General features: G+C 40.3%; 1 protein-coding gene across 1 annotated transcript in view; it reads left to right on the top strand.

Annotated features, from left to right (window-relative positions):
- The window catches only part of LOC143891428 (ubiquitin-like protein 5), a 28,698-nt gene extending 12,919 nt beyond the window's left edge, over positions 1-15,779 (top strand). The window contains exon 2 of the mRNA XM_077396002.1: positions 15,498-15,779. The gene's annotated coding sequence lies outside the window, so the exon portion shown is untranslated. The remainder of the gene's footprint in view (positions 1-15,497) is intronic.
- The last annotated feature ends 8,902 nt before the right edge of the window (positions 15,780-24,681 follow it).

A 24,681-nucleotide genomic window follows, 5' to 3' on the forward strand; every position in this document is an offset into this window, starting at 1 on the left:
AATCGCGAATCCCCACCTTCAGGTGCGAATCCTGCTTCCTTGGGCTATACTTCCTTTGGATGTACAATTGTCGTCTTTGAGAGTAGCAATCCAAAATTTCATTACCGAAAAAGAAAATGCCACATTAACTCCCTTTTCGTTTCAGATTCTGGCAACCGATGGTGAGGGGCCCAACCAATTATTTGACCAAAATTAAACATAATTTTGGGCCAATAATCGGTTGGGTCTCCAACTATCTGTTGTCCGAATCTAAAACGAACAGGGCCTAAGGCTGCAGGAATTGGAAGCATTAGACGATCACCGCCTTGAAGCACAACAACGACCGAAGGCATATCAAGCACGTATGATATCTTCATTCAACAAAAAGACTAAAAAAACGTTCCTCTAAAAAGGGTGATATGGTACTCACAATCAAAAGACCAATAGTAATATCAAGGCGAACTGCGGAAAATTCAATGAAAATGGGAAGGTTCGTATGTAGTTGAAAAGGTTTTTACAAACGACGCTTATTAGTTAATTTATGTCGAAGGCTGTCGCCTTTTCCCTCTTATCAATGGGCGTTTCATGAAGATATATTACACCTGAAATCCATGATGAACAAAAAAATAATGCTAATATCATAGAACCAAAAAAATAAATAAAAATAAAAGAGAACAATTTCTCTCCAAAAAAAAGTGTTAACCTCCTTAAAAAAAGGGGAAGGAAGAGATGAAAACATGTAACAAAGGTCCAATTGATTTATAACAAAATAACTTATTCAAGCCTTTCGGAATGAGACAAAATCTTTAAACTTCATCTTTTCCTCTAAAGTTGTCTGTTTTTCCTTAAGAAGATTTTGATGTTCTGAAATTCGTCGTTTTGCATTCTCTTGAGAAGCTATGATAACTGTCCTTTCCTTGGTCGCCTTCATTAATGCTTCTTCCCACTCTTTCGCATCGTTTTCTGCAGTTGCAATCTTTGTCTTCAAATCATCCATCTTATTTTGCGTCATTGATAATTCTTTTTCTAAATCTCTAAGGCGGGCATCTGTAATAGAGTCCTCAGTCCTGAGGGATTCAGTGGCATGCTTACTTTGATCGCGCTTCACAGAGGATGCAGAAACTCGGCGCTCCACTTCTGCAATTAAATCCCGACGCACTGATTGTTTGTCTTTGTTAAGAGAGGATTCTTCTTGCGCGCATATTTATCCTCCAAGCTAAGGATTTTCGATATATGTGCTTTTAAAATTTTAGAAATGACCTTGTTTATCTTAAGTGGTGCGATTTTATTTAGGATCATTTGTGCATAGTTCTTCATTCCGTGCAGTTTTGAAACCTAACAAAAATCTTAGGCTTTCAGTAGTGTCTCCCCATATATTTTGGCGGCTGTTAAATTGGCACCATCAATGCTCGCATCAAAAGCAGCTATATCAAAAGGCCGTTCAGAAACTGAAGTCTCGGTCGACGAATTGATTTGGGATGACGACATTATAGTAGGAATCCCAATCGAAGGTGTGCCACAGGAGGCCTATCTGTTGCTAGAGGGGATGTTGGTGCAACATCAGACGTTGAAACTGAAGTAGTAGGGCCGATAACAAAAATACAACTTTCCTCTTACGTGCTTTGCGCAAATGGACCAGTCAGATTTGATCAAATGCCAAAAATAGCATGTGGCAACAAATGCGAAGCTTTTGATGCAGCCATTGAGGTCTTATGGGTGAGTAGCTATTTTTGAGACGCCATTGTATATTTTTCCGTTCACTTCTTAGTCGTATGGGTGAGTAGCTATTTTCTAATGCCTTATGACAGGATGCCACTTCCTGATATCTGATTGGATTGTATTGTAGAGCATTTTATGGGTGCACACCCGCACCGGAGTGCATTTCTCGGAATAATAGACTTATATTCAGAAATCATCAAAAAAGTCAATTTGGTGGCCCATAAGATAGGGCGTTAGTCGAACACGTCTACTTGTCTACATGAAAGAAAAGACATCATTTCGGAGTTGGATTTGAAATTTTTTATTTGTATCAGGGAGGCGCTCCTTCCCTTAAGAGATCTTCAACAAAGTAGCTTCGAGCCGTATTATCCATACCAATATGGTTACATATTTGGTTATGATCAACGAGTTCCGATACACCCACCAAAAGAACATTCAGAGCGTCGTAATATGAAGCTTGCCGAGGTAGCTGGCTCTTTGGGTAAATTTGTTGCGCGATGGCATTGATACGAATTTTATCGTTTCTAGGAACTCAAGGAAGGTATACGTATGGGTGTGCATGTTGGTGGTATTCGGCTTGGAAAGCCTTTTTTCTTAGAATATCGACACTTATTCCGTCGGGACATGAGTTTTTTTGAATTAGCTGGGGGAAGATAGCGTAGCAGAGAAAACCTGGAACCAACTGCCAAGATCCAGAAGAAAACTTCATCCGCACCAGCTTTAATTTCATCCACACCTGCTATAACTTCGAAGAAATAGAATTCGAAGAAGCATCTCGAAACTTCCTCAAATATTGCCTTTCATCAAAAGGACAAAGCGGTCTCTAAGAAATAATTCTGATGATTTTTTAGATGACAGAAATTTTAAGCATAAAAGGAGGCCGGCTGAATATAGGGAAAACGATGGTCTAAAGGATGATTCGGATGACTTATTTGGTAGCAATGATTGTGCTCATGAAGATCCGAACATTAATACGAAACTTACTCCTACCATTAGAGTACCTCCTGATGCAGCCTCGAAGCGATATGATATGATCTATTTCCTTTTTTTCTTTTAATGATTTTACACATTGATTTGCATTTTCTTTTTCTTTCCTTTCTTTCCAGGTAGAGGAAAAAGATCAGCTTAGGAAGAAAATCGAAAAAATCAACTGTTAACGATAAAGTAGATATCCCCTTCGATCCTATAGATTTAGAGTCGGCTCCATTGCCTCTGGGGCCCTCCATTGATGGCATATTCAATGATGTACCATTAGGTGGAGGAAATCTCCACCTCCAATTCCCGCTTTTTTCTTTCAAATATAGATTTTTTTAATTTATTAGAGTAGATTTTTTTATATTTCTAATCTTTCCCTTTTTGGAATTAGGAATCGATGTGGATGATCAAAACACTTTGTCTGAAGTTTTGGAAGTGAATGCTTCTATTCCAAAGGTCATCATTCAATTCGCTCCTCCGAAAATGTCATCCGGTGTGAGGTTGACCCGTGAGACACATTCTCAAACCATCGCCTTCTCTGCTGATGTCATCCGATGTAAGTTTGAACACTAAGACACAAATGCTCATACCATCACATTCTCTACCGCTCCAACTAATTCATTAGATGTGCCAAATTTGGCTATTTTGACCTCAATGGCTGCATCAAAGTCTTCTCATTTGTTGTCACATGCTACTTTGGACATTTCATCAAGTCTGATTGGTCCATTTGCGCAAAAGCTCGAAAGAGAAGTGTAATTTTTGCTATCGGCCCCTATTGTTTCAGTTTCAACGTCTAATGTTGTGCCAACATGCCCTCTAGTGGCAAATTGGCCTCTTGTAGCGATACCTTCGACTAGGATTCCTATGATAATGCCGTCATCCCAAATCAATTTGTCAACTGAGACTCCAGATTCTAAATAGCCTTTTGATATAGCTTTTTTATTTTGGTAGTTAAGTTTGGGTTAGGCAGACCCCCACCAGATCAATATAAGGCAAATGAAAATTACAAACGGGAATAGGATACCCCAAGAGCATCACTACGGAAGATCCTAGAGAGTTCTTGGGCTATGCAAGTCAGGGGAACATCCTCCCCTTTACATCTACAATCAGTTTTAGATAGAAAATCCGCCGCTGCATTGGCTTCTCTCCAAACATGGGACACTTTCCAACTGAGAAAACGAGCCAGCAAATCCTTGGTCTCCTGGAAGAGAGGAGTTTGTTACCATGAGGAATCCATTCGTCATTGAGGTTGCTAACCCCAAGGAGGGAATCAGATTCTACCCAGACGTGACTTAACTTTTTTGACAATGCAAGCTTGAGGCCATGAATTATCGTTCTCATTTCTAGGATGTGAATCTCCTCTCTGCTTACATACATAGAGAAAAGAGCGAGGACCTGACCTTTGAAATCCCGGATCACCCCACCAATTCCAGCGCCCATATCCGTGAGCGAAGCCTCGGTGTTGATTTTCAATTAATTTGGCTCTGGGTAAATCCAAGTGCACAAGGCAGGAGCACTTTTCTTGATAATACACGGGAGATAGAAGTTATCAGCAATCTGATGTAGCGCCGTGAAGAAAAATTGAGGAAATGGGAGATAAATAGACGAAAGGGGATAGAATTAGAAGAATAGGGGAAGAAGAGACGAAAATAACCTGAAGAAGAGACGAAAATAAAGAATATGAGAAGAGAAGCAGAAGAAGGGAGGGAAGAATAGAAATCTGGGGGAGAAGCTCTCAATCAATTGTATTAATCATCAAAATTACAAAATAAGCTGTAAAGAGGCCTATATATAGGCAAATAAATAACCTAAAAGACAGAAACCTACAAAAATAAGAATTCCTAAAAATAACATGGAAAATAAAATCTTAGAAACTAATAACATGGAAATAAAAATACTAGAAACTAAATAATGAGGAAATAAATCCTAATATCTTCATGATTCTCCCGCGCATGAAAAGAACTCGCCCTCGAGTTCTAATTCGCCTGGATCAAATATGTAGACGACCCACTCAAGCAGCATGAGTCGCAATCTTTCGGCGACACTCCTGATGTGTAATGCTCGTAACAACTGTGAGAAGTGTTTGAAATGCCGACGGAGTGAGGGAAGAAATCGCCCATGTAGAACCATAAATGCGCAAACCTCTCCTGACAAGTAATGTAGCGGGGAAAATAGCAACGTACTCCTCCTGGATCGGTGGGATCGGCTTAACGGCAATGGGTAGTACCAATCCATGACCAACCTCAATAAAGATATCACCTGCTAGTATCACATCTGGCGCAATGAAATCAACAACAAAGTCATCTACTAGAATCGTATCTGGCATAGTGATATCAAGCAGGCAATCCTCCTGATCAATCTGTGTAGCAAGCACCTCTGTGTCAGCACAAATCTCGACAATCTGCTCAACCGGCTCAAAAATAGTGCAATCCACAACAATATGCTTTCGAACATCCATCTCAAGTAATGGCTCAACAGTCAGGTCTCTCGGCTCGGGCTCAGGCAATGGATCAGCCTCACGTGGATCTGCCACAATATCTGCCTCAGAAGAGTAAAGCTCACTCTCTAGATGATCGGCAATCGGTGCGGTAGAAATCTCAGATGTATCATGTGCAACGATGTCGATATCAGCAATCAACTGAGTCTCTAACTCTGGATCGTCCATCTCAGAGTCTGAATCTGATGGAATCAAAGGCTCAACATCAATACTAGCATTTGGACCTGTAAGAATATCAATAACGGGTAAGACGGATGAAGTAGTGAAGCGGCTCTGTAAATCTGACTCACGCATGCGACGCTCTAAATTCTCAGCTTCAATTTTAGCTTCTCGTGCACGATGGGCTGCAGCTTTTCTCTCACTGCGGGCTGCAGCTTCTTGTTCACGTCGAGCTGCTTCACGCATCAATTGTCTTTCATACCGATATGCCGTTATTGTATAAATACCCATAAACTCATCACGGGCATCCTCCATCGACGGAATAGAGAATTGCGATGACGGTCCGTGATTTGACTTATCCATAACCTCTCAGGTTGTCGTCGTATAGTTTCTCTGGCTCGGTAGATGGTCGCTCGGTGATCATAGCCATAGTATTCATGATATGCATCCAAAGCATTGATCAACTGTAGACATACAGTCTCATAATAACTATAGGGAGTGCGGTCTTCGAAATATTGATCGTCATACCCGTCAAAATATGGAACATAGGGCGAAGCCATTGGGATCGGCGTCGAAATCTGAAATCAACCGTTTGATTTGTTTGTCATGTCGAAAGAAGCACAACGTTTGTCATGGATCTGAAATCAGATTAGTGAAAGCTGATGATCGGAAGAAGGGGCGCAATCAACGACTGAGATGGCTCCTGAAACGGTGCTGAAGACTGCTGTCCGCTGCTGAAAATAGGCAGGATGTGCTCTAAAAGTTATCACGAACAACTTTCGTGTTGAGGTCGAGGGCCAATTTTGAGTGGATATTTCCCGAGTGAAGAGAGAGAAAAACCAAAGAGAGAAAATGTAGAGAGCGAAAACTTTTTTTTTTCTTTTTCTTTTTCTGATTTTATTTTTATATATATATATTTTTGGGTGCCTAAAGGTAAAAAAAAAGGGTGGAAATATAGAAGTCTCAACTTTATGAGTGGATGGTCGAACGGGAAAAAATGGGGTTGAATAACTTTTAAAAAGAAAAACAAGAGGGGTGCCCAAAGGAAAATCAGGGTGTTAAAATTACTTCAGTAAAAGAGCGATGCCTGATGTCAAAAAAGGAGTTGGTAATTACTTAGGTATCAAATTCTCCAGGTAACAGATTCACAAATTGAATCTGTTACGTAGCCTTTTAAATAAAGGGGGTGTCCAAGGTAATGAAGGTGGGGTGGTATAAGTCTTTCCTTATAATATAAGCTAAGTTAGCTTTATCATGACCCTCACGTCCGGTGGCAGGTTCCAATAATAAAGACTTATTTCCACTTTGGTAAAAGTAAACTTTCTTTATTGTTTTTGTGGAAACTTACCCTACAAGTAAGCTGCCTTCCTTATCTTTATCTTCTACTGTGGCTTTCCAAGGATACAGAGAATTGAAATCCAAATCAATCTCCACCGAAACTATATTTGGAAGGTGGAATAAGCAATCTCCGGGGCAACTTGTTAGGGTGCTGAAAGAAAAAGGAAACCCGTGAGTTTCCTCCTTTTTCACGGAAACAAGCAGCCGGAAATAGGGTTTGAGTGAAGATCTGGAGGGAAAGAGGTCTGCTAATATTCAGAAGTTTTGTGAAGTGTTAAACAGCAAAGAGGAAAGGTTGGCTGAGATTCAAGGGAAGGGTTAGGGTTATTTGGGTTTCAAGTGATGGAGGTGGAAGGTTCTTCAAATCTGTCTGTAATGACCCCAAAAAACTAAGATTCTATGGCCTTTCTCCCAAGCTTGTTAACACATAAAATGCATGACAATTCACTCAGACATTTCATCAAACTCTTTCAATAAGTGATTATATAGAGGACTGTTTTGCATTTCCCTTTAATTAAAACACCAAACATGGTATTACAAAGAAAATACAGCTATAGCTTCCTTAAGATGATGACTGGAGAGGTCCAAATTCGTCAATTACAAAAGTGACGAGCAACAAAAGGAGAACATTAGATCTTGAGATGGAGAAGTTTGCTAGCTCCATCATGGAATTTGGTGGGATGGAAGAGGTAACCACTTAAAGTGGTGATGGAAAGGATATGCTCCAAGTGCACACTGCCACAAGGAGGAAGGATGAATAGATGGGGTGCTCACTGCACCAATTGCTAGAGGAAGTAGAACGCACTGTTCATTCCTCTTGCTAACACACGACTACACTAGTCGTAGGGTGTTCTTGGTTACAAAGGAAAGATAAAAACATGCATAATCTCTTCTCCCTTCACCACAAGGCACTTATAACTCCCCAATTACACACCTACCCAAAACATATGGAGTGCTTCTACGAATTTAATGCCCTCTTGAAAGCAACCACAAGAGGGGCCTTTGCCCCCAATGGACAACAAAAAGGGGTGCCCCTATCATTTCAGCACGGAAGCATAAATAGTTCAAAACATGGCCCATGACATAGCCTCTTTAACACTAGATGGCACCTTGGCCCGTATTCTAGAGAGGGTCTCCCACTCCATATTCCCCACAAGTGGACCACCTCCACACGATCTGGCCCCACAGATGATGCCCAAACACACAAAAGGGGCCCCGCACTGCTCAAACCTTGCACCTTTGTCTGATCTTCGGCCCACTAAGTGGTCCCACACGACCCAATCCTTGTGTTTCCATTCGATCCATAATACTTGATCAATGTTCCTAAAAAGGAACATTACACTGTCCCACTAATGAATAGAAGATTGTATTCAGGTAAGATGTCAAAGGATGATCGAATGGTTTCGGAGGCAACTGGTGGTGGGTTTTAGGGGAATGAATTTGCAGGGACTGAGAATAAACAGGGATTGTTTTGTAATTGACTACAGGAAGTTACTGGGTAGGGCAAATTTCTGGGCAGTTTAATGACTTCTACAGACTGATTTCTGATTTTAGTTTATCTAGAGGACTGGTTTTTTATGGTCGGAAAAAAGGATTGGGTTAGGGTTTGTGTCAGGCTTAGGTCTAGGGCTGAAAATTAGGGCTCCTATGTGGTGTCTGGTTGGAGGAGGAGACTGGGTTTGAATGGGGTCTGGAAAATGGGTTTGGGGCTGGTTTTAGTGGAGATGGTGATGGGAAAAATTGGAAATAAGGTGAAAGTTTGAGGACTGGTTCGGGGAAATTTGGGCTGGGTTTGTGTAGAGAATTTGAATGGAGATGGCTGAGAAAGATACAGGAATTCTCCACTTTCGAAGTGCTTGAGGATTTTCGAAAAGAACTCACAGGTTTGTTGCCAACGGGTGTTCGGGTAGCAACTTTCAGCGGAATTTCTGAGCAGTTTGCGGCTCGATTGGAAGTTGCTCTTTAATATTTTGAGGCTTGGATCTTTGGTGTAGACTCTTGGATCTTCGCTTTGATACCAAATTGATGCAGCACCATGAAGAAAAATTGAGGAAAGGGGAGAGAAATAGACGAAAGGGGATAGAATTAGAAGAATAGGGGAAGAAGAGACGAAAATAACCTGAAGAAGAGACAAAAGTAAAGAAGAATAAGAGGAGAAGTAGAAGAAGAGAGGAAAGAATAGGAATCTGGGGGAGAAGCTCTCAATCAATTGTATTAATCATCAAATTTACAAAATAAGCTGTAAAGAGAAAGAAACCTAAAAGATAGAAACCTACTAAAATAAGAATTCCTACTATTAACATGGAAAATAAAATCATAGAAACTATAACATGGAAATAAAAATACTAGAAACGAAATAATGCGGAAATAAATCCTAATATCTGCATCACAATCTCTCTATTTCTCGGGGTGGGATTGTCCTCCAGCTTAAGAAATATGAGTCTCTTCTTTACTACCAATAAAATACTATGGAGGATGTCATGTTTGTGCCAGCATTTATTTTCATGCACTCTTTTATTCCCTTCCAACCATATCATATATATATCCCTGCACAGAAGGCTAATCGAAGGGCTGTAGTAGCTTGACCACCACCTTAGAACTCCGTTCTAATCCTTTTGATATTGCTGCTTTTGACAAGGTTTTAAATTTCGGTTTGGGAGGTAATTTCGGACCTAGTCGAAACTGAAATTTCAGCCGAAATTCGGTAAAGATGCTCGAAATTTCAAATTTTCGGGGCAAAATTTCGGCTGAAATCTGAGAAAGGAATAAAAATTTAATATATATTTTTAAAATTTAGCCAAAATTGACGAAATTTCAGAAATCTCGACCGAAATTTTGTATGTTTCGCCAATTTCAGATTTCGGTCGTTTCGGTCTTGACCGAAATCCAAAATTTCGGACGAAATTTAAAACCTTGACTTTTGATGCCAGCATTGACGTTGATTTAGCAGTTGCTAAAATATATGGGGAGACATTACAGAAAGCCTTGGCCTATAGTCAGGTCTCAGAACTCCATTGAATGAAAGACCGTGCACAAATGATCAGAAATAAAATCGCACCATTTAAGATCAATGGGCTCATCTATCAAATTTTAAAGCACATATATTGGAAATCCTTAGCTTGTGGGATAAATATGCGCAAGAAGATTCTTCACATAACAATGACAAACAATCACTGCGTCGGGATTGTATTGCAGAAGCGGAGCGCAGAGATTTTGCATCCTCTATGAAGTGCAATCAAAGTAGGCATGCCACTGATTCCCTTAGGGTTGAGGGATCTATTATAGATGCTCGCCTTAGAGATTTGGAAAAAGAATTACCAATGACGTAAACTGAGATGGATGATCTGAAGCCGAAGAATGCAGCTGCAGAAAACGATGTGAATGAGTGTGGAGAAGCATTAATGAAGGCCACCAAGGAAAGGGCAACTGTCATAGCTTTTCAACAAAATGCAGAACGACGAATTTCAGAATGTCAAGATCTTCTTAAGAAAAGTCATGCTACTTTAGAGGAAAAGAGGAAGTTTAGAGTTTTTGTCTCATTCCGAATGGCTTGAATAAGTTAATTATTTATAAACCAATCGGACTTTTGTTACATGTTTTCATCTCTTCATTCCCCCCTTTTTTAGGGAGGCTTACTCTTTTTTTAAGACATAAATTGTTTATCTTTTATTCATTTAGTTTTTGATTATATGATATTGGCCTTATTTTCTTTGTTCATCATGGATTTCATGTGTAATAATATAACTTCGTGAAACCCCCATTGATAGGAGGGAAGAGGTGATTGCCTTCGACAGATATTAACTGATAAGCATCGTTTGTAAAGACCTTTTCAGCTACATACGGACCTTTCCCATTTAAGTTGAATTTCCCGCGAGATCGCCTTGATATTACTATTGGTCTTTTAATGATGAGTACCAAATCACCCTTTTTAAAGGAATGTCTTTGAACTCTCTTGTTGAATGAAGATATCATACGTGCTTCTAGTCGAAGTTGTGCTTCAAGGCGGTGCTTGTGTAACGCTTCCAACTCCTGCAGCCTCAATTTGACGTTTTCTTCTTCAGTGATGGAATTTTGGATTACTACTCTTGAAGACGGCAATTGTACATCCAAAGGTAGTATAGCCTCTCCTCCAAAGAGTAAAGAATAAGGGGTAGCTTGCGTGGGGTAAGATACATAGTTCTATACGCCCACAGAGCTTCTTGGAGTCTTTCATTCCTACCCCTTTTGTTTCTTGAAGTGATTTTTCTTAAGAAGTTTACAAAGTATCTTGTTGAATGCCTCTGGCAGGCCATTATCAGGAGCGTAGTAGGTTGACGAATAAAGTTGTTTGATGTGGAATTTATCACATAATCGGTTCACGGCCCGATTTTTAAAGGGTGTCCCATTGTCTGAGATAATTCGTTGTGGTATACCGATACAGTATATAATATTTGTAAGAATGAAATCGGTAACATTTGTTGCCTTTATAACCTTAAAGGGAATTACCTCTGCCCATTTGGAGAAGTAATATGTGGCAATGACAATGTATTGATGATTTCCGAAAGATGGAGGGTGAATTTGCCCCATCACATCCATGCCTCAAGCCTCACAAGGCCATGAAGCGACTGTTGGATGGAGAGGCTCTGGTGGCTGATGAATATATAATCTGCATGGAATTAATAGACTTCACATTTTCAGTCAAACTCTAGAATCCGCCAACATAGTGGGCCAATAAATACCCATTCTTTTTAAATGTTGATGTAACTTTGGACCTAACTGGTGAGCACCACATGATCCGGCATGCACTTCGTTCAATGCACTTGCCTCGTTTTCGGAGAGACATCTTAGAAGAATTCCATCGAGGGATCTCCGATACAAAGTGTCATTAAAGTATATAAATCGAGGAGCACGCCTGCTTATTTCCACCTTTTGCTTAGGGTCAAGAGGTAATCTCCCATGCTGCAAATAATCACAGGTCGGATGGTGGGATGGCGACCCCTGTAACATTGGGGCAGATGTCATCTTATATACCTTTTGGTTGTTTTGTGGAATTTTCTAGAACGTTTTCGCTCTCTGTCAATGCAGTGATCTAATCACAGTTTCTGGAATGAACTTAATTCTACGAAGTAATAGAGAGCCTAACCTGTTAGAATCTGAAAGAAGTTGATATCCATATTCAGCTGACATGAGTGCATAAGAAACATAGTGAATTTGGTGGTAAGCAAAGTGTACCGTGTAAACACAATGTGTGATATATATCATAGCATGAACAATTTTAGCTTGTTACTTTGGCATTTTTTTTAAAGGTGACAATTTTTTAATATGGTGTCGACCGAAATACATGATGGGGGTCCCACCTACATTATAATAGTCACACCATTCCCTTACAAGAAGACCTCACTCTCAAACGACATTACCACAATAGATAGCCCGCTAAGTTACAGAATGAGCCAGACATATGCGCTGAATCCATACATCCGTGCCCTGCGTTGACAAGTGAATCTTGAGTGCTGCACTTTATGATTTTGATAGCTCATTTACCCATACTTGTACTCCCTCAAAGTTCACTCTCTGTTTTGCCAAGATGTCCACTAATTCATTTGCCGATCTCCTCATGTGATGGGTTTGAGGATTTATAATCCGCATGATGTCCTTAAGTTCAACAATGATGGAGGCCAATTTCCACAGGCCTTTTGATTTGTTGGAAGCCCATGCTATTATGGTGGTTGAGTCTCCATCAATCGCATTAGGGCGAATGCGAGCTTCCACACACTATTTAAGACCCCATAATAAAGCCTTTGCTTCAGCCTCATTTGAATCGCAGATCCCAGCAGGTCCTGAAAATGACATTATTGTTCTTCCATTAGAATCATGAATGATCCCACCAATCCCTGCTGGCCTCGGTTTGCTTCTGGCACTTACATCAAAAATTCAAAATTCAAAATTCAATTTGAACCACCCATTTATGGGAGGCTGCCATTTTGGACTGACATTTGATCTTAATCTTTTTTCTTGTGCTATAGCTTGCCATTTTCTCAGAATGTTTACCACTTGATAGCTTGCTCCAGACTTATCATTTTTGCCTCCCATAGAGACTATATCAATTCTAGCATCTAGTAGAATCCTCTCCCAAGACTTTCTCTTGTGCTTGAATATGCAGTTGTTCGTTTCCTTCCAAATATGCAATGTGAGAGCATAAGGGGACTGCCTTCCATAATGCTTGCCCGGTTTCTCCACAATGACCAGCACACTCATTAGAAAACAATGTTGCTAATCAATCTTTGCTGCACCCATGATTAGCCTAAGCAATTTATCAAAGCCTGCCACAAGCGGTAGCAAAAAAGACATTCCACCATGATGTGATATGGTGTTTCTTCCAAGGAAGCAGGAATCTCTATTCATAACGGGGAATCCCGATTCAACGAAAATCGATTCGGAAACGGGAATATTCTCGATTCCCCAATTTTTGGGAAGCCTGTTTCGGAAACATGGGAAACGTGTATCCCCCACTCTATGGGAAACGTGTATCCCCCACTCTATGGGAACTGCGTTTCCTACCCACCCTCTCTGTCTCTTGGTGATTGTCTTCTCTTCTTGCCGGTCCTCTTATGTCTTTACTACTTTTATTCTCCATTTACTTAAGATTAACATGTAAATACGGGAATATCCCTGATTTGAATCAATTAAAAATAGTTTCAAGACCCAAATATAAAAGGATAAAAAGTCAAGTTTCCAGTTCTAGTACAAAATTTGAAAAAAAAAACAGGTCAGGTGAAAATCTTTACTCTCAAATGATGGGGTATTTTTCCAGTTTTAAAAATTCGTAAATTCTATCGAGTACAAACATTATTAAATCTCTGAATTCTGGTAAAAAAATCTCATAATTTGGTCTCTAAATTTTTTTCATCTTGTCAGGCACTGATCAACGCACTGGCCAACACAGGCATTTCGGCTGATAGTGATTTTCCTTTTAAGTAAATGTTGGATCTTTTAATAAAAAAGTATTTTTTTAAATATATGGTTCATATGATTATTTCTTTTATTTTTTAGTAATTTTTTTTATTTTTTTTAAATATATTTAACTATTAAAAAAAATCCTTCGACCCTTCACACGCTTCTTCACGATTCTCGCTTCCGACCATCCTGGGAGCCTTCGATTCCCGCTTCGCTTTCCACTTTCGATTTCCGCCCTGGCAACCTTGGTTTCTTCCTGCTTTTTGCATAGAATGCACCTGCTTATAATGTGGAATTTTCTTCTTTTGAGCCGCTCACAAGTATATTGATCTTTCGACTAACCATTGTCCAAGTGAACGTTGTAATGCTTGGGGAGGCTAAGGATTTCCATATTTTTGCACGCCTTGATCTCACATTGCTTGAGTTCAACATGTAAAAGAAGGAACGAACAAAAAAGGAAGGGAGAACAACAGAAGGAATGAAGGGATTCTAGAAAAGATGAGAAACTAGGGAGTAAAGGGACCCAAGAAGAGATTTCTCTGACTTTAAGATTGCGCTGAAGTCTAATTTCTCAAAAAACCCTGTCATTCCTCCTCTGGATAAATAATCAAACACTCTCCCCTCTCACCTCTCTATTGGTCGCTAAGTAGTAGAGGTTCAGAAAAGCCTGTCAAAGACATGACTCTCCTACCCATGAGGTCAACCCAAAATCTCATACTCTCGCCTTTTCCCACCCTATATCTGACAAGGGGTTTATACAAGGGTCTAGACGAACAAATGGACATCCATGCTCCCAAACCTTTTCCTATTACTATGTCCTTACTCTCCCAATCTTCCCATTCCCGCCCATATTTGTCCCCAATTATCTTGTGCCAAAGTGCATATTTTCCCTTCAATGTCATATTGCGCAATCTGATTTTGCCAATCACCAAGCCGCCATGGGATTTAAAAGCCTGAAGACTTGCCACCAATTGGTTTAGATGTTTGAGCCTTTTGTTTCCACTTCCTTCCCATAGAAATTCCTTTTGAAGCTTCTCTATCCTTTTAGCCCCCTTTACCGAAGTTTTGTACAAGACAAAGTACATTGGTACATTTGCTAGTGCCTCTTTGGCATTGTTTTAATCGTTCAAAAAAAAAAATCATGGTATTCTTATACATGCCGGATGATTTCAATTCATCAACTGTTAATATCTTCGTAGATTGAAATTATTTTTTCTTTGCTTATTAATATCTTCTTAAATTGAAATTATTTTTTCTTTGGTTTTGGTCTGTGACCTGTTTACTGATAAAATCTTGTACAACCAGTTCTTATGGAGTACATAGTATCTCATAATTTCGTTGATGCCTTATGTGCAGTTATTTCTTTGTTTATGAGTCATCATTTTTATCCCAAGCCCGGGATATTATTTCTGCTTTTGGAGCATGACAATAAGGTTGCGCAACGGTAAGGTTGCTCCATTGTCCATTGTGACCTGGTGGTCACGGGTTCGAGTCACAGAAACAGCCTCTCTGCAAAGCAGGGGTAAGGCTGCGTACATCTATCCCTCCCCAGACCCCGCAATGGCGGGAGCCTCGTGCGCTGCACCCCCCCTTGGAGCATGACAATCCTTCATGTGAATAATTTGTATGCCTGTTTCAACCATTTTTCTTGTAAACCATGTTGCCATTTTCATCAGTTGCTTTAAAATGTGCTAACACACATTTCAAATGTGTCTTCATTAATCTGGTGGCAAAACTGAAATGTGGTTGCTAAAAATGGGCTTCTCATTGATTCAAGTCTCATTTGCTTGGTGCTCTCTGGGCTTGTCTTTGGTTTGTTATGTCACCTTTTTCATGCTTTATGGTTTCAAAGTCCTAGTATAAAAACTTACATGTTGATAATTAATTTGTACTACAGATCTGTGGCTGAAGATGCTTGCGAGCATGGATTCTGATAATGGCAATGGAAGAAGAATATCCCATTTCAGAGGCATGCTGTTGTCAACTAGTAATTTCTATGATATGGATTCTATATAACTACGAAGCGCTCTTGGGTGAACCAATTTTCATATGGCTACCTTTATATATATGATGCAAATACTTTAACATATAAGATGTATAGACTTCTGTAAGGCTTGTAAAGACTGCTTTGTAATTTAGATTATCATCTATCAACACTGCCTTAGTTGTCTTACTTCTACATACCCATCTTTTTCGTTTACCCTTCATTTATCAATTCAGACAAGTCTCATCATTGACAAGCATTCAAGTTTGTTTTAGCAAATGCTTAACTAGGTAGCACCTTAAATATTTTTCCATTTGTGGCTTCATTAGTGTTAATCCTACGTTGGACTGAGTTTTGGGAAACCTTAACATAGTTTAGGAAACCTTAACATTCATGAAGTTGATTGGTAAAGAATGTCTTAAATGGCAGGCATATGAAGAGGAAGGATTTGAAAATTGAGCACTTTCCTAGTTGCCTGTGCAGCTAAGGAGATTCTGATGCTGTAAATTTCTTTGATGAGGGCCACAATGTAAATAGGCTTGTGCCCCAAAAATCATTTCCATAGGATGATTCTAACCCTCCGATCTAAAGAGGGACTCACATTATGGAAAGTTATATAGATCGGACGGTTGGGATCATCCTATGGAAATGATTTTTCGTGCACAAACCTATTTACATCTTGGCCCATCAAATGGGCGGTTTGGATCATCCCTATGGTGTGGGCTGTACAGTCCATTTTGAAAAATACGGGGTGAATTCATCCTAGAATGGGGTGAATTTATCACTGCCCACTTGAAAAACATTCATTTTTTTATCAGACAAGGACAATTATAGTCCGCTTGGAGAAAAATCAAGGTGGTATAGACACCACTAAAATTAGGCATGGTATAGAGCAAAAATGAAATTCATGAGCCCAAAATCGAAATTCATGAGAACTCAGGAGTGCCCTTGCAAAAAAACAAGGGGGTAAAAGGGGCGCCCTCATTGGCTGCATGAGGCCAAAGTACATTTAATACTCTTTTGACTTGCAGTCATTATAACTGGAGAAGTGGATTAGTTATGAGAAAAGTACGGAATGGGGTAGTAATTATGAGGAATTATAGCCTTTAAATTAATCATCAAACACGGGTGATTCTTCAAAAATGGGTGGAAAAAAGATCCCAATACCTCCTGACATCAACATAACTCTCCTTGCAGCTTCATTTTTCATTACAGGCTCATTAAATTGGTGCGCTTCACAAGGCTTCTTTTGGTTCGTCTGAATGTGTATTTGAACCGACAGAACCTTGGGTTCGTTTATATCTTGGCCGTCGAAAATAACCAGAGACGGATGGATGCTTTACACATGTTTAAAAACTTTTTGGAACGTTGGCGCCTCTATACACAACTGGTTTGACTTGGATTTGAAATTTTCCTTCAAACCCAGAGTCCCTTGGGTTCGTTTAAATCTTGACCGTAGCCAATATGCATAGACGGTCGGATGCATTACACATAGACATCATTATGGAACAGTGGCATCTTCTAATAATACAGCCATCTCTCTGTATGAGATTCCACCGGCGTACCTATTATTTCTGCCGGTGTTCACCTTATTTCTGCCGGCGCACACCCTATTTCTGCCGACGTCCCCTTGATATTCCGGCAGCGTACTCAATATGTTTGGAACACATGTTTGAACCTAGAAAATCTGGTGGTGTACTCGATATTCCGACGGTGTACTATAGAATCCGGCCGCATTTTCAGCCAAAGAAGACGTGAGAAATAATAAAATATTCAATAATGTAGCCGTTCTAAGCCAAAAGATATGTGAAAAATAATAAAATATTCAATATCCAAGCCAAAAGAGACGTGAGAAATAATAAAATATTCAATAACGTCGCCGTTTTCAACCAATAGAGAGGTGTTAATAATAAAATATTATTACTTTAAAGATAATGATTGACGTTAGGTTGTGAATTCGTCACGAAGGGCAACATACGAGGACTCTGATCATGTCAGGAGGGTATTGGAGTTTTTTTCTCACCCTTTTTTGAAGAATCACCCGTGTTTGATGGTTAATTTAAAAGGTACCCGAAATCCGTAATTCCTCGTAATTATTACCCAACTTCCCTACTTTTCTCATCTGTTATTGTAAAATTAATTGGATCTCTGCTTATCCTTGGTACAAGTACTATTCAATGAGTAGCATTAGAAGTGCCAATTTGGATTTGCCATCATTGTGATTTTTGGGTCATGGCCTTCTCATAACAGGGTCAGCTTGGTGATGGATGAGATCCCTATGCAGATGGGAGATTAGCCATACATCTTGTGTTAGAAAATAGTTAGCAAGGCATTAAAACTAGGGCTGCAACTCGAGCCGGGTTTTACCCGACCCGAAAATAGCCTGGGTTGGGTTCAGGTTGCATGGGTTTCGGGTTGAGCATTCAAAAGTCCGCATGAATCTCGGGTCGAGCCGGGTTTGAAGGGGCCCGACCCGAGTTACATAAGTTATAGTATGTACATTTTTTTCTATTGTTAGTTAAAAGTTAAAAGTGAAAACCCACGCACCCACTGTTATTGTATGTGAGTGTAATTTCTGCTTCTATGAGTTGAATTGATTCAAGTGTTTGATTCAGCATTGTTTGATTGTAATTACAACATTGTTTGATTCAAGTGTAATGTGAGTGTAATTTCTGCTTCTATGAGTTGAGTTGCCTTACCAAACAAGAATTTTCCTTAAAAAATTGCGTCAACGTGAAAAAACCCAACCCGACCCGAGATTTATCATGGGTAGGGCCGGGTTTGGGAATCGTGGGTTTTCCGAAAAAAAACCCGACCCGACCCGACCCGAGATATTTCTCGGGTAGGGTTGGGTTCTCCAAAACCCGACCCGCCCGACCCGAGTTGCAGCCCTATTAAAAACCCATCAACTATAGGGATGAAAATAGATACCCTCGACAGAAAAGGGATGGTAAATCATAGTGCGTGGGGGAAGAGGGACGGAAGAGCTAAGCTCTAGGTGAAAGCTGGTAGACCCACTTCGAGAAGAGAGGAAAATGGAATCTACAAGACTATTAAGTGGAGTTTTTCTTAGCTAACAACTTTTCATAAGCGTAACTTTCAAAACTAATAATGAGAGCACCAATTTAGTTGTGACATGTATCATGATCTTGAGGTTTGCTTGAAGAGGGTCTTTTGCTTTTGGATGAAGATAAAGACTAAGGTCACCTTAAGTTGATGAAATGTTTCCTTTCGGCCTGGAAAATGGAACAAAAATCCTATATATTCCTCTTTAGCTCAGATTTCGGTCTATTATGGTTTGTTCTTATCTCTAATATGTTTCGACCCGAACGAAGTATTGTTTTTAAATTACAGCAATGCTCTCAAATGGCTATATGTTTTTTTTACTGTTTTATCCTTTATTTTATAGCTGATTTGACCCTTTTATAGCCATTTGAAGGGTATTTCACGTCTTTTTGTCTCTCCAAGCAAAAAGTCTTACAAATTTAATGTCAATATATGAAAATAAATTTAGGGAAATGTTATCAGCACTACTGTATTTTGATGAGGGCACTCCTCACTTTATTAGAAGTACGGTATGGCCCGCACCATAGGATGATCCAAACCGTCCATTAGATGGGTAACAGCCTAAATAGGTTGTACCCCAAAAATCATTTCCGTAGGTTGATCCTAACCCTCCGATCTGATGTTAGAGGGTTGATCCTAACCCTCTTTAGATCGGAGGGTTAGGATCAACCTATGGAAATAATTTTCGGGAACAACCTATTTAGGCTGTGGCCCATCTAATGGACGGTTCCGATCATCTTATGGTGCGGGCCATACCGTACTTTTAATAAAGTGAGGAGTGCCCTCGGGGCCTCAACAAAATACAGTAGTGCTGATAAAATTTCCCTAAATTTAATGTCTTAAGTAATTAAATGTGTTTTTTATTAAATTTGGTTCATATAATATTTCATATTTCTTGAGGAATGCTGGATGTACTTACAAAAGTCCTTCATGACAGTTATGACTATGATTTTCTGTGCCATCCTAAATGGGTTTTGACCAATGAGGGCGCCCTTTCCCTGTTTTTTAGGACGGGCTCCTGTGAGTGTTGCATTCCTCTAATTTCTTATATTTTTTAACAACTTTTATTTTTATATATTTTTTAGAAAAATTAACTGTTAAATCCCGCCCCCCTGTAACGTATTCTTCAAAACAAAACGTTCAGTTCCATCAACCAAAATAAAGTAGAGAACGAAAGAGAATAGGCCATTCTGCATATTCTATGGTTTCCTTTCTTGGAACTGATGTGCATTGAAAACTTATGGCTCGATATTAAACTTTTCGGTGATTTTGCCATTTGACTAAGCCTTGGTTTACCTTCCATAATAGCAATGAAAACAACACCAATGTTGCACCATCAACCACTACTCCAAGATATCATTATCAACGAAAATAAAAGTAGCAATAAGATACCGAGATGATGGCTACAGCGAATATGTTGGTTTTTCATTTGTTAGAACTTGACGAAGTGATTAGGTCTTTTTCCTAGTAGGCATAAACCTGTCTAAACCTTATGATGCATTTTAAAGTGCTCGATGATAAACATGGAGACTTATGATATGAAAAGTTATCACGTAATTAAAAAATTAAATTAAAAATGGTAATTTTTCATACAAAGGTGACTTAAAGGGTTTAAAAGGGTATCCAAGAGATTAGAAACTCACCGAGGAAATGAATAATTATAAAAAAATAAAAATAAATGGCGGCCTAGTGCACGAGGCTCCTACCATTGTGGGGTCTAGAGAGGGCTAGATGTATGCAGCCTTACCCCTGCTTTGTAGAGAGGTTGTTTCTGTGACTTGAACTCGTGACCATCAGGTCACAATGGAGCAACCTTACCGTTGTGCCAAGGCTCACCCTCAAGGAGAAGATAAAAGACTCGACGAGAAGATAAACTCAATTATAAAAACAATTAGGACAAATAAATGAGAAGATAAAAAAACTCAAATGAGAAGATGACAAACTCAAGGAGAAGATAAGAAACTCAACGATGCCAAAAAAGCAATAGTGAGTACTTACCAATGTCCAAACCATCACTACCTCAGTAATTAGAAGTGATAACTTAAATAATGAGATATTGTTACAAAAGTTGCAGATGGGAGAATTGAGTTGCAGAACACAACTACAAGTTAGCAGATATAGTATAAAATGTCATTTCCAATGCATGTGGAAGGGTGCAAATGTCAATTTTCTTGCACAACATGTGTTAGTAAGTAACGTTTTAAAATGGGTCTTACTGAAAGTTGCCGGAATACACCATATGTAACTGTTATTTCTCTCTTTCACATAAAAATTTCAAATTTAGGTGTTTACATTGTGTCACAATCCATTATACATAGAATATTAGAATTGTCCTACATCAAATAATAAAACATTCATAATGAAATGATGTAGTCTTAGAAAACCACAATGGTACTCAAACAAAGTTTTGACCTTTTTTTATATTGAATAATTGAGGCCTCTTACCATTGCATACAAAATATAAAGGGGTATTTTCGGATCATCTGACTCTACCCAATTAAATGTAGTAGGAGTCCGTTGGCACATTTATCTGGCACATTTATCTGGGGCTTGTCAACCAGTTGGCCGGTTTAATAGGCCCATCGGTAGACATGTTAGTGTAATTACAAACATTAATCATTCAAAAGTCGGGCCCATTTGGATACCTCATGTTAGGCCTAAAATCGGTAACAGATACGGCAGTGACGTAAGCTGAGCTGGAAGACCCGAGGTGTCCGGTCTGTGGAGAACTTGCCTGAGCGGCTGATCAGTCAGGACCTTTATTGTGTGGGTTTGAAAATATGGCCTCAGTTTTCTGGCCGCCATGATCAGGGCGTACGCCAGTTTCTCAACCCGCTGGTGCCTGGTCTCAGCATCATGCAGGACCTTGCTGACGTAGTAAATCGGTTTCTGGTGGTTGTGCTCTTCTCGAACTAGCACGGCTGCCAATGCCATGGGGCTTACGGACAGGTACAGGAGCAGCTCCCCCCGGCTCTGGCTTTGTCAACAGCGGTGGGGAGGACAAGTACTGCTTCAGTTCCTTGAACGCAATCTGGCACTCCTCTGTCCAGGGTGCTGTCTTGATCCCTCTGACGGCGTTGAAGAAAGGCAGCAGGCATCTCTCTGCAGACTTTGAGATGAAGCGCCCCAGCGCGGCCACAATCTCGGTTAACCGTTGTATTTCTCTGATGGTTTTTGGTGGAGTGAGCTCCACCACGGCCTTGATTTTTTCTGGATTGGCCTCGATCCCTCTTTGGCTTACCATAAACCCCAAGAACTTTCCTGAGCTGATGCCAAAAGTGCACTTGGTGGGGTTGAGCTTCATTTTGTGCTCTCTTAAGACTTGGAATGTTTCCCTCAGGTCGGAGACATTATCGTGCGCGCTTCAGCTTTTGACCAGCATATCGTCCACATAGACTTCCATGTTACAGCCGATTTGTTTCTGGAAGAGCTTATTCACGAGCCTTTGATAGGTGGCCCCGGCATCCTTCAGGCCGAAGGGCATGACGCGGTAACAGTATGTTCCCTGATCTATTATGAAGGAGGTCTTTGGTATATCTGATTCATACATTCTGATTTGGTTGTATCCGGAGAAAGCGTCCATGAAGCTCAGTAGTTCGTGACCTGTGGTGGCATCAATGAGTTGATCGATTTTCGGGAGCGGGTAGCTGTCCTTGGGATAGGCTTTATTCAGATCGGTGAAATCAACGCAGGTCCTCCACTTTCCATTGGTCTTTTTTACTAGGACCACGTTCGCTAGCCAGTCCGGATATTGAATTTCCCGAATGAAGTCAGCTCTTAAGAGCCTCTCCACTTCTTCCTTGATCGCCTGCCGTCTTTCCAGGGCGAAATGTCTTGTTTTTTGTTTCACCGGCTTGCAGGTGGGATCGACGTCGAGCCTGTGCGTGCTGACTGCCGGGTCTATGCCAGGCATGTCCGTTGGTGCTCATGCAAAAATGTCTGCGCTGTCTTGAAGAAACTGGGTGAGGCTATGCCGGGTGCTGCTGCCTAGTGAGGAGCTAATCTGGACGACTTTCTCATTATCGTCTTTGCACAGAGAGACGGAGATGAGGTCTTCGGCGGGCTTAGTCCCCTGGGCTTCGTCCCTCAGATCGAGTAGCTCAATCGGCAGCGATTCCACCGCATTTTTGCCCTTGAGTGCCATGGCATAGCACTCCCTGGACTGTGATTGGTCTCCCCTGACTTCTCCCATGCCGTTTGGCGTTATAAACTTCATTTTCTGGTGATACGCTGAAGCGACGGCGCGGATTAAGTTCTGGCCGGGTCGTCCCAAGATAGCGTTATAGACTGAAGTGGCCCTCACTACCAGGAAGTTGACCATCGCGAAGGCTTGACAGGGCGGCTCTCCGACGAGGACTGAGAGTTCAATCTGTCCTTCCACTTTCACGACCTCCCCTGAGAAACCGAACAGATCGGAGTTTGCCGGCCTCAAGCAGTCGTCACCTATCATCATTTTCTTGAAAATATGATAGTACAAGATAACTTCTGAACTACCACTCTTTAAAACTCGCTCTGCACTCCTGCTTGTACTGACTTGAGTGTCGAAGGGCCTGTCCGGAGTAACGATTCCGGGTTGGTCTTCTGACCTCGTGTGCTCCTGTGCAGGACTTCAGCTCCTCGGGTCCTCCAGCTCAGCTCTTCTGTCACTGCCGTATCTGTTACCGATTTTAGGCCTAACACCTCCCATTTTGTATTTGGATTTGAAACTGAGTTTCGAATAAAAATTGAATAGATCCGACAGCTCATGTTGAGTGACACAGAGAGGGAAGGGGTTTCTTCTTAGTGGAGGGGAGAGGTTGAGGAGCAAAGAGGGTGAAGGAAACTGCAAGATCTGTGGATTCCGAAATTTCTTATTTCCACAGCAAATTTAGAAATTTGATTTTTTTCACTGTCAACTGCTGAATTAGAAATCCAAGAATTTGATCCGATCCAAATTACAACGCAAAAAGGGCAGCAAATGTGAGAAATCCAAATCAAAATCTTCTTGGCATCCAAACTGGCCCTAAAGGTACATACATTATTAGTCTTTTGGTGTATAGATTATGCATCAGATCATTCCTCTTACACAAACGGTGTGCAAAACCTATCACCTTCCAATCATGATGTGGGCCCAACATCATTTCACATCTTATCTTTATTAAGGTCCTCGTTAGTGTATTATGAGTTTATGACTACTTTTTACCCTAAAAGAGGGTGGCCCATGGAAGAAAAAGGGGACGAATACTACATCATTTCCCTTCATTAACCAGTAACAGCAAAGCTGGGCCCACGGTTCCTCATCTTTGAATGGACACTGTTAATACAGCTTGATCATCCCATATTTAATTTCTCTCGAGAAATTAAGCTGAAAATTTGCCGGAAAATTAGCATTTGTAAACCAACCCTCACGTGAATGATATCATTTTCCATTTACAAACCCTAGTTAGTGAAATAATTTAGAAAAATAAAAAAAAGATGCAAATATTAAAAAATAATTACATAAAAGAGGAAATCTAAATTGAAGGGCGGCCTTGCAGAAAAGAGGTGAAAGGCCCCCCCCCCCCCCCCATTGGCTGCAGATCACCATCATGTATGACTTTCAGCCGTTATTAATGCATGATGGTGATGTGTAGCCAATGGGAGAGCCCTTTCACCTCTTTTTCGCAAGGGCTCCCTTCATTCTAGAATTCCTCTTACATGAAACTAACCCCAGCGCGGGAGAAAAAAAAAAAACAATGGAATTTAAGGGTCCCACACAAGCACTAAAATAATAATTAAAAAAAATTAAACGAATAGGTCTCATTGTATTCCTATTTCCCAACTGCCCTATTTCTGTGGCGCAAGCGTGGGGAAATAAACAAATAAAAATATAGGGGTTATTAAAATAAAAATAATTTTTTAAAGGAGATATAAAATATAAAAATGAGATCTTGCTTTTGAAGAAACACGGAGATACGAAAGTCAAAAGCGAAAAACGCTTTATTCCACGTCAGATTGGGTCCCACAGGCGATCAATGTTCACGTGTGGACACGTCAGCGGATGCGAATGTTA

This window comes from Tasmannia lanceolata, unplaced genomic scaffold, assembly GCF_043159265.1.
Source record: "Tasmannia lanceolata isolate RefF3 unplaced genomic scaffold, GAP_Taslan_0.1 ptg000013l, whole genome shotgun sequence".
Classification (NCBI taxonomy): domain Eukaryota; kingdom Viridiplantae; phylum Streptophyta; class Magnoliopsida; order Canellales; family Winteraceae; genus Tasmannia; species Tasmannia lanceolata.